The following is a 9,607-nucleotide window of genomic DNA, read 5'->3' on the forward strand; positions in this document are numbered from 1 at the left end:
AAGAAAAGAATAGTGATATCTACAGTGACTGTTTTAGGACTATTGCAAAGTCAAGAATCACACTGTGTGTCATAATTATCTGAGGGTGACAGTGACTTTTTGAATAGCAGCCACTGTTTACACAGTCTCTCAACAATACACCAAAGCCAGATAGGACTATCTCACCCAAGCCACAAATCACCTAAGTCCCCATTACTTTAGCGGAGGAGACAGGGGAGACTGGAGCCCATACAATGTTTCTCAAGGTCAAATAGTGAGGTCTCAAAATGATGTCCCCCATTCTCAGTCTAGAACACAAACATGCCAATAAGTAAATTTTATTGAAGTTTTCTTATTGAGACAGAGAAGAAGCTAATTACCTAGCAGGCAATCCTAAGTATTCACCCTTTAAAGAAAATACAGAGTCCACTGCCTCACAGTTGCTTCCAAATCTCTTTCATCTGTTCTTGTTTTCCAAAATCTTTCCTCTCATTTTTCTCCAGAAGGATTTGTCTTTCTCTTCAACATGTGTAAAACCCACTAAGAGACAAAAAATAATAATAATAATAATGACTTCTTATTCCTCTAGCCTTTCCCTCAGAGCACTCAAGCTTATTTTTGTTTCCAAACTCATACACTTTCATATTATATTGTCTGATCTTCATTAACAACCTCGTGAAAGTTTTTTTGATGGAGAAGTGATGGCTTAAACAATCTAAGAGACTTGCCCAGTGAGCACAGTATAGTTCACAAGCTTTGTGTTTCACAATCTCCTGGGACCTACAGTACCAAATGCATTCCTGATTTGCTATTTCATAGCCAAAACTGTATTTTAGAGAATTCTTTTGGCAGATAAATAAAATGTAAAAGTCATTTAGAGGCCTTTATTTTAAGGCTGAGAGGTAGATATCACCAGTAAGTCTGCCTTAGACTCCATGAAGATGCTCAGGACAGACTGGAGATTGGGACAAAGATCGGAGTTTGAGGAAAACAGAATGCAGGAAGTTACAACCAGGAACACCCTGAGGACTTCACGGAGACCCAGCTTTAGACTCATCCTGGGGGACATTCTGTAGAAGACCTTACTTTCTTGTGTCTTTGTCTTTTCAAGTCCAACAATCCCTTCTTTGTAGCTTGCTTTTATTTCTTTTTTCAGATTTGTTTATTTTCTTTATTATATTTGTATGGGTGTTTTGCCCGCACATGTCTGGATACCATATGCATGCCTGGTCCCACAGAAGCTGGAAGAAGGCATTGGATTCCCTGGAACTGGAGTTAAAGGTGGTTGGTTTTTAGCCGCCATGTGGATGCTGGGAATCAAACCCAGACAAGCAGTCAGTGCTCTTAACCACTCAGTCTTGTGTCCATCCCCCTTTTTACCTCGCTTTTAGTTCCTTATTCTTTGTCTAGTACCACCCCAAAAAAACACAATAATTTAAAGAACAAGAAACAGCCTGAGTTATTGCCGATTCATGTACATAAATTTTATGGTTTGATTGTTTGTTTTTAGCTTTCTTTGGTTCCACGCTACAAGGCAAAATGATTCTACTCAGGCCATAGGCCAACTACCCACAATCAAACAGAATCCTGGTAGAAGAAAGGGTTGCCTCTCTAGAGAATTTCTTCTCAATTACTATCCCAGGAAAATCCTTCCCTCACCCCCATCCCCCACTTTTCCATGTTAAAATAAAAGGGCATGGCCTTCCTTGAAATTACATGATTCACCCAAAACATCTGATGTTAATTTCAGGAAGAAGGCTTGAAATATAAAAATGTGTAGAAAGCAACAGGGAGGGTCTGATAGAGAGTCCAGGGGATGAGATGTGGCAACTCTGTAGCTGGGTGTATCATCAGCTGTCACTGTCTGAACTAAAAACTGGTACCCTTTAACTTACAAAATGCCCTTTTCCTAGCAATAATGCTCACTTGGGTCATCACATAAGATGACATCAGTAGGGTCCGGAAATCTTCCCAGAGCACTAGTGTTTCTTACAGTAAATATCCCAAGTACCTATCAGCACAGTATCCACTGTATTCATTGTTGTGTGACAAAACTTTTCCTAGGGAGACACAACCCACATGTCTGCTCACCACAGATAAGAAGCCCATGACAGACCAAAGGACAGAGACCACCAAAGTCCAACTTGGTGAGCCATGGGCTTTATTGGGGTTATTTACTGGAATATTAGTGAAGAGTCACTTACAGGAGCAGAAATGACTCAGATACGTTGTATCACCAAAACCCACTCCAGCATGGGCAACAGCTCACAAAAAGTTGGGAAGCTAGGCAGCTCAACAAGTGGAGAGTGTTCCTTCCAAGTGACTTGGTTGGTCTAAACCTCTTCCATGCTGCTCAGCTGGTTTCTTCCTCTTCCAGGCAGCTGGTCTGGTCTCAGAGTCGCTTAGCAACTTGGCTTGTCTGAGAGTAGTTTTCAGCAGTCTTTATTGCTTACTTCTGGAAGGAGGGGCCTAGTGAATCTGCTCAGTTTCAGGGACTTCCTGAAGCTATTTTGAGTTGTTTACCTTCCTACTTAAGAAGCTTCACAGTAGGATGGTATGTTTCAATGTTAGAGCAAACTTACACAACATTAATAAAATTCTTTAACCCAATCTGAAGCTCCCTGACATGATAAGTAAGAATCACCCAGCCCTCTCACTCGGTTTTTCATTCCTGTGCAGAAAAAAAAAAAAATTCTCCCTATTAGTAGACTAGGTGGACTGACATGTTCCATTTATTTGCCTAATATCCATAAAGACCACATGGAATACATAGAAACTCAAGAGTCTTTAGCTCCTCCTAGTTTGGGAAAGAGTGGAGTAATGGAAAACCTTTCTGAAGATGCTGGTTTCTGGGATTACACAATGAAAGAATTAGAAATACTGGAAATACTTAATTCTCCTTCAATGTTTGACTATGGTTTGTCTCCATCAAAAGTCACATTAGACTAAAGTACTTGATTAAGAAATCATTTGAGGGGCTGGAGAGATGGCTCAGCACTTAAGAGCACTGGCTGCTCTTCCAGAGGACCTGGGTTCAATTCCCAGCACCCACATGGCAGCTTGCAACTGTCTGTAACTCCAGTTCTAGGGCATCTGACACCCTCACACCAACTCACATAAAATAAAGTTAAATAAATTATTTAAAAAATAAAAGAAATCATTTGATTCAGGTATTGGACAAAGGGATCTATACAGGTGGTAATGAGGCACTGGGGGTATGACCAGTAGAAGAGATTAATGGCCATCTCATGGGAGCTAGAACTCCAAGAATGATTTAGGTCCTGTAGGGTTGGGTTGTTATGAGAGTTTAAAGCCAACATCTACCCACTTTTTTGTTTCCTCACTTACCAAGTGACCTCTCTTGCCTGTGTTCTCATCATGTGATCCACCCACCATGTTGAAATGGAGCCTTTGACAGATGACAGAATTCTGCTGTTTGGACTTTTCAGCAAGTGGAAAAGCAAGTCAAATAAAACTCTTGTCTTTATACTCAGGTATTTTGTGATGGCAACAATGTTGTACTCAGAGTCCCCCAAAGACCACTAAGAGACCAAATCTGATGCAAAAGCAAAGAGTCTTTTTATTGTTGGGAGTTAACTCAGGCCTCTCCACCTGTCTGATGCTGCAGCAGAGCAGGAAAGACCCGCAGTAGCAATGGGGTAGGGTTTTTATAAGGGATAAAGCAATGGTGGAGGTTTGGGGGTCTACAGACTATGTAAGAACAGACTCAGGATTGGGTTATGCGAGTGGCAATCATGTTAGTAACTTTTAATTGGGTAGGGTTAGTTGGGAGTTACAGCTATCCATTTTGGGGCAGGCCTGGACAAGTCCCAGACTTTGTTCTTGAGCTGATGTGGACGCGGGCTGGTCTAGCACATACTGACCGTGGGGGCTGGCTCAGTGGCCCAGTCTTGGTGTGTCCTATCTCCCTGTCCCTTCTGGCAGGGGCATCAGTGATTAACTGTCTTTTGTTCATGGCCCTCCATGAACTGCTTTCTCAGTCTCAGGAAACTGAAATTGAGGCCTGATCTCTGAGAGAAGACTGAGCAGTCTACTATGGTGTCTGTTTGGTCCTTTCAAACACAACATGGCCTAAGAGAGGTTTTTAACAAAATAAGAACTGAAATTTGACTAATTAACATATGAAAAATAAAATTAAATTGGTAAGAATGGAAACCACAGTGATAAAGAAATATAGTTTAATTCCTGACAGAGTGTATTGTTTCCTATGCTATAAAAGTTGCCACAAAACTAGTGACTTACTACAACACAAGCTAAATACCTTTTTTAAAGATTTTTTGAGATTATAATTACGTCATTTTCCTCTTCTATTTTCTCCCTTCAAACCCTCCCAAGTACTACTCCCATGCTCTGTTTCAAAGTATACATGTGTGTATGTGTGTGTGTGTATACATATTCCTAAATACATAGATACAACCTGCCAACCTGTTCAGTCTATATAATGTTACTTGTATGCATATATTTTTTCCAGAACCTACCATTTGGTATTATATACTAATCGGTGTACTCTTCCTTGGAGGAGACTATTTCTCTCTCTCAACATTCCTTTGTTGCCTGCAGTTCTGCAGTTCTTTTTGTGGGGCTGAGGCCTTGTGAGCTTTCCTGCATTCAAAGTATCAGGTCCCTTGTTTTTGTCCCTGTTTATGCTGCGTTTAAGCAGCAATGTTGGTGGGACTTTAACAGGTGTAACTTTTGACATTTCTGGGAGACACAGCCTCACAACAAACCCCAAGTTCCTCTGGATCTTGCCATCTTTCTGTCCCCTCTTTGGTGATAATACCTGAGCCTTAGGCATTACCTACAGGGATTGTGTTGCAGATGTATTAGTTGGGACTAGGCTTTACACTCTTCATTTTTATGGGTTGTGGTTTTCTTCAATGATCATTGTCTGTTTTAAAGAATTTGTTTTTCGATGAGGGGTCAGGGTTACACTCATCTGTTGGTACAAGGACAAATATTTATAAATCAATTAGGGATTGTGCTAGTTTAGTGAAGTGGAAGTTATAGATTCTCCTCCAAGATCTGTGACATCATTAGCTCTGGATAGTTGACAAGGTTTCCAGTAGCAGGCATGGTTTCACTATTGTTCAGTGTTGTTTGAATGCTAAACAGTCTTATTAATAAAAAAAAAACTGGTACCAGATATTAGGGTAAATGCTGAAAGATCAGAGAGAGAAAGGAACAAGCCACTGCCACGTCTCACCTTAACAATTCCACAAATCCTCTGACTGAAATCCTCTGAGTCCTCATTCGAAAGGCTCCAGCTGAAAAAGCCTCTGTCTGAAAGGGATGCTCTGCTGAACAGCCTTTAGTTCCTGTGTCCTCACGCCTTTATCTCTGCCCAGCCACCACTTCCTGGGATTAAAGGCAGGCGTGTGTGCTTCCCAGTGCTGGGATTAAAGGTGTGTGCCACCACTGCCTGGCTCTGTTTTCTCTCCTAGACTGAGTCAATCTCATGTAGTCCAGGGTGGCTTTGAACTCAGAGAGATCCAAATGGATCTCTGCCTCCTGAGTGCTAGGATTAGAGGTGTGTGCTACCACTGCCTGACTTCTGTGTTTAATCTAGTGGCTTGTTCTGTCCTCTGATCTTCAGGCAAACTTTTTTAGGGTACACAATATATCGCCACAGTTCATCATGTCTTAAGTCCAACTAGAGAGCTGGTGGTTACTGCCGAGGTGTGTGTGCCACTGTGTGTACCATGGCTGTCATTCCAATGCTGGCTGTTATTGTGGTTCATAAGCTTCTAGGTTAATATCTTATGTTGCTGTAGTTCAGACGTGAAACAAAAGTGTCAGCAGACTAAATTCAGCATAACAGCAAGCAGCACTCTATCTTTTTCTGAAGTTCTTAGAGATCATCTGATTCCCTGGATTTGTCAGTTTTGATAGCCTGAGTTCTTGCTTTCAACTCACCTTCAAATTTAGAGCTTCTCTCTGGTATTACTTCCATCTCAATCTCTCTCTCTCTCTCTCTCTCTCTCTCTCTCTCTCTCTCTCTCTCTGTGTGTGTGTGTGTGTGTGTGTGTGTGTGTGTGTGTGTACATTGGGTCCATCTAGATAGTCAAATGTAATCTATGTTATGGCCCTTGAACTACTTCATCGTCATCGTCGTTGTTGCTGTTGTTGTTGTTATGGGGCATCACACCAACTGTAGGGAAATAGGAGCAAGTAGTTACCAGTGGCCATGAGACAGAGAGAAGGAGGAAATGCTTTAGTGTGGGCATTTCTGGAATGTGTCCTTCTATCTGCATCTTTTGCTATTGGATCACTGAGCTGGCTCCTAATTTGTTTCCAATTATCTGTTCTCTGGCACCTCCAGTTCAGTAACACTTAGCTGGATCCCAGAGCCTTTGACTGTGCTTTGCTCTCCTGATCTAGCTCTTGCTGGCTAAAGATCTCTGAATCCACTGCTTCTTCCAGTTTAGTTTTTCTCTCTAAGTCCTCCTTATTCATTTATACATAATTACTTTTCCATAATAACTATATAAACATTTATATAACGATCACTTTTGGAGTAATGAGGAGAATTTTTCCTTAGATTTTTGTCTCCTTCTACTTCATGAAAAGAAGGCTAGAATCCAAGAAATAAAATGTATCATGTGGACTCAGTATAGTGATGACCATAAAAGGTATAATTAGGATCAGAATAGCCTGTTTTGCAATGGGAGGTTTCTGACCTTGTCTTCCATCTATGGGATCTACTGGGAAACACAGACCTTTGGGGTAAGGCCCATTTAAATGTGAAGTTCTTTGGAAAGGAGAAATTATGAGCTATTTTAAGACAGCGTAAGGGAATCACTGACACTTTGTTCATAGCCCACTTCTAAGAGGAGGAAAAAACAAAAATATACAAGAAGACATCTTGGAAGCCTGCAGATCTGCATGGGAGAAAAATGATGGGTGTGTTGGGCAAGAGGCAAGGGTGGGTCACATGACTGAAGGCACCATCTTTCTCATAATTCTCTAGTTTTAGACATACTTACACCCACAATTGTGTCATTTGCCAAATTAAGATATGTGTGTTTTGTGGGGCCTCCCTCCCACTTGGTATTTAGTTAACTGCAATCCCACTGAGAAAGCACACATTTCAGAATGTATGTTACCTGAACTAAAGCCAGGGGAGAAAATTTACTTCTCTTTTCCATCTCCAAAGTGTGAAACCTGAAGCATCATACTAGAGTGATTCCAGAACACATGATTCTTTGCTCATACAACATCTTGGAAGAAACTGGAGCTACACTTTTGGCTCGGACTTGCAAATGAAGCAGGAAATGTTAAACTATGCTGGGCTCCTTTACAAAGGTTCTTAGTCTATAAGTGAGTAAGGATGGGGTCAGCAGGTGTGGGCTGTGAACGTGCATTCTCCTGAGCTGACTCTTGAGAATGTCCCTACGGCTCTGTCTTTGGGAGACAGAGAAGATGAGACCTTAGGCAGCCTGATGTCCCAATACAAAGATACTTATGTTTGTCAGCAGCAAAAAGGAAAGTATGAGTCACACAGAAAAGAAGGATTAAGTGTTTTAACAAGTTTTTTTTCTTTTCTTTTCTTTTCTTTTCCTGGAATTCTCTACTAGAAAAGAAAATTAACTCTTTTTCCTGGTGCAACAAGCACTCACTGCTTTCTGTTTAGAGATGAAGAAACAACAAAGACCAATGATGTTTCCAGTTCATGCTCCTTTGCTATGGAGGACACACAGTTGCCTTCTAGCAGATGAATGCCTGCTTTCAGACTTAGATAAAACAAAATCTAGAAGTGCTGAAGCTATAGCATAATTGTTATGATATTGCTGTAGCCTTCGAGGACCTGCATGTAGCCATGGGATGTTCCTGCAGTAAAGAATACAGCTGCAACATAATGCTCACCTGCATCTAGCCATGGGATACTCCTGCAGTAAAGAATACAACGGCTAACATAATGCTCACCTGCGTCTAGCCATGGTATAGTCCTGCAGTGAAGAATACAACGGCTAACATAATGTTCACCTTAGTTTCTCTTAAGTTTGGCAAATTTATTAAATTTTGTTCAAATAGTTTATTGTCAATAAAGTTTGTGACAGATAGCCAAAGAGGAAACATTGACAAAACAGAGAGAGCACTAACCAAACTCAGAATTCTGCTCCCTAGTTTATAGTATGGCATATTGCTTTTACTGGAAGCTGTATAACAATGTGCTTCAGGGTTACTCCATTGGACTACCAGTATGTGAGTGATGTCAAGCACTTACAAAAGGAACAAAAATAATTAAACTCTTCCATAATAAGTCAGGACCATATTTTCTAGCATCTTCAGTTTTCATGTTTCTGGTGGTAGTTGAAGGATCAAGGGGCAAGTTCTCCTGGGTGAACCCCTTGAGACTCCCTATGGCTTGTCCATCTTGTGATGTTCACACTCAGATCAATAGAAAATGAACTCAAACAAAATGGAGGAAATGGAGCCAGACTCAACTCGAAACTCATAAAGGAAGTGGGTTGGTAATCAACTTCCAGCCACAAAAGGTAAGGAAGGTTTAAGGATATTTTTTAAAATGTATCCTTGGCCGGGCGGTGGTGGTGCACACCTTTAATCCCAGCACTCGGGAGGCAGAGCCAGGCGGATCTCTGTGAGTTCGAGGCCAGCCTAGGCTACCAAGTGAGTCCCAGGAAAGGCGCAAAGCTACACAGAGAAACCCTGTCTCGAAAAACCAAAAAAAAAAAAAAATGTATCCTTGGACAATTTGCTTCAAGGAAAAGCTCTATTTGACACAGTCTCTAGGTAAGAAATTATCACCCTCTTCCCTCTGTACTGGTAAAGAAGGTGTTGCATTATGTAAATTACAATCACAGTAGTTATGGTAGTGTCTGAATCCCTTCCTTCCTTCACCTTGTGAACAGAAAGCATCTTTCATCTTGAGTCTCTACTACCTATTGTGGTACCTGAAGAGTACAGGGTGACAATAAAAATACCTGGATACAACAATCATGAGGATTTATAGGAAATAAGGACAAAGTGTCAGAAAAGAAACTTTGATTATGAGAGTTTGTTCACATTCCTAAAACCATCCAGAAAGAGAGAACTCTTTCACTGAACCTATTTCAGGTCTTCAGAAAGGACATCAAATGTTTGACATCATACAGAAGAATAATGAAACAAAGGAGATATTTAATAATCGCAGTCTACAAAATGTTATGAATGTACTTGGATGGCAAACCAAAATCATAATTTTTTAAGTGGGGGTGATAATCTCATTGAAAATGGCACTGTAAGTGTGTTAGATGAATACTGGAACTTCAGGTTCCTCCTGATTCAAGAGTCCATCCTTGATCACTCCAACACACCCAACCTATTCATTTTCCTATGTACAATAGCTTGTTGAACACATCAACTCTGGATAGCAGGCAGCATCCTTGCTCTGGCTCTGCAGTCATAGCTGAGTAGACCCTCATGCTTCCATTCCTGCAGGGAAAAGGGGCTGGCTAAAGAAACCCACCCTGACCCTGGAGGCCAGAGCTAGAAAAAGATGGCTCAGATCAGGCCAGTGAGAGAAACAGTTTGGCTCAAATCAGAGCCATCTCTGCCCCTGTCCAACTGACTTGTGAAACCAACCAATCACAGAGCAGGACAGCAGAAT

This window comes from Peromyscus eremicus, chromosome 12 (genome assembly GCF_949786415.1).
Source record: "Peromyscus eremicus chromosome 12, PerEre_H2_v1, whole genome shotgun sequence".
NCBI lineage: Eukaryota > Metazoa > Chordata > Mammalia > Rodentia > Cricetidae > Peromyscus > Peromyscus eremicus.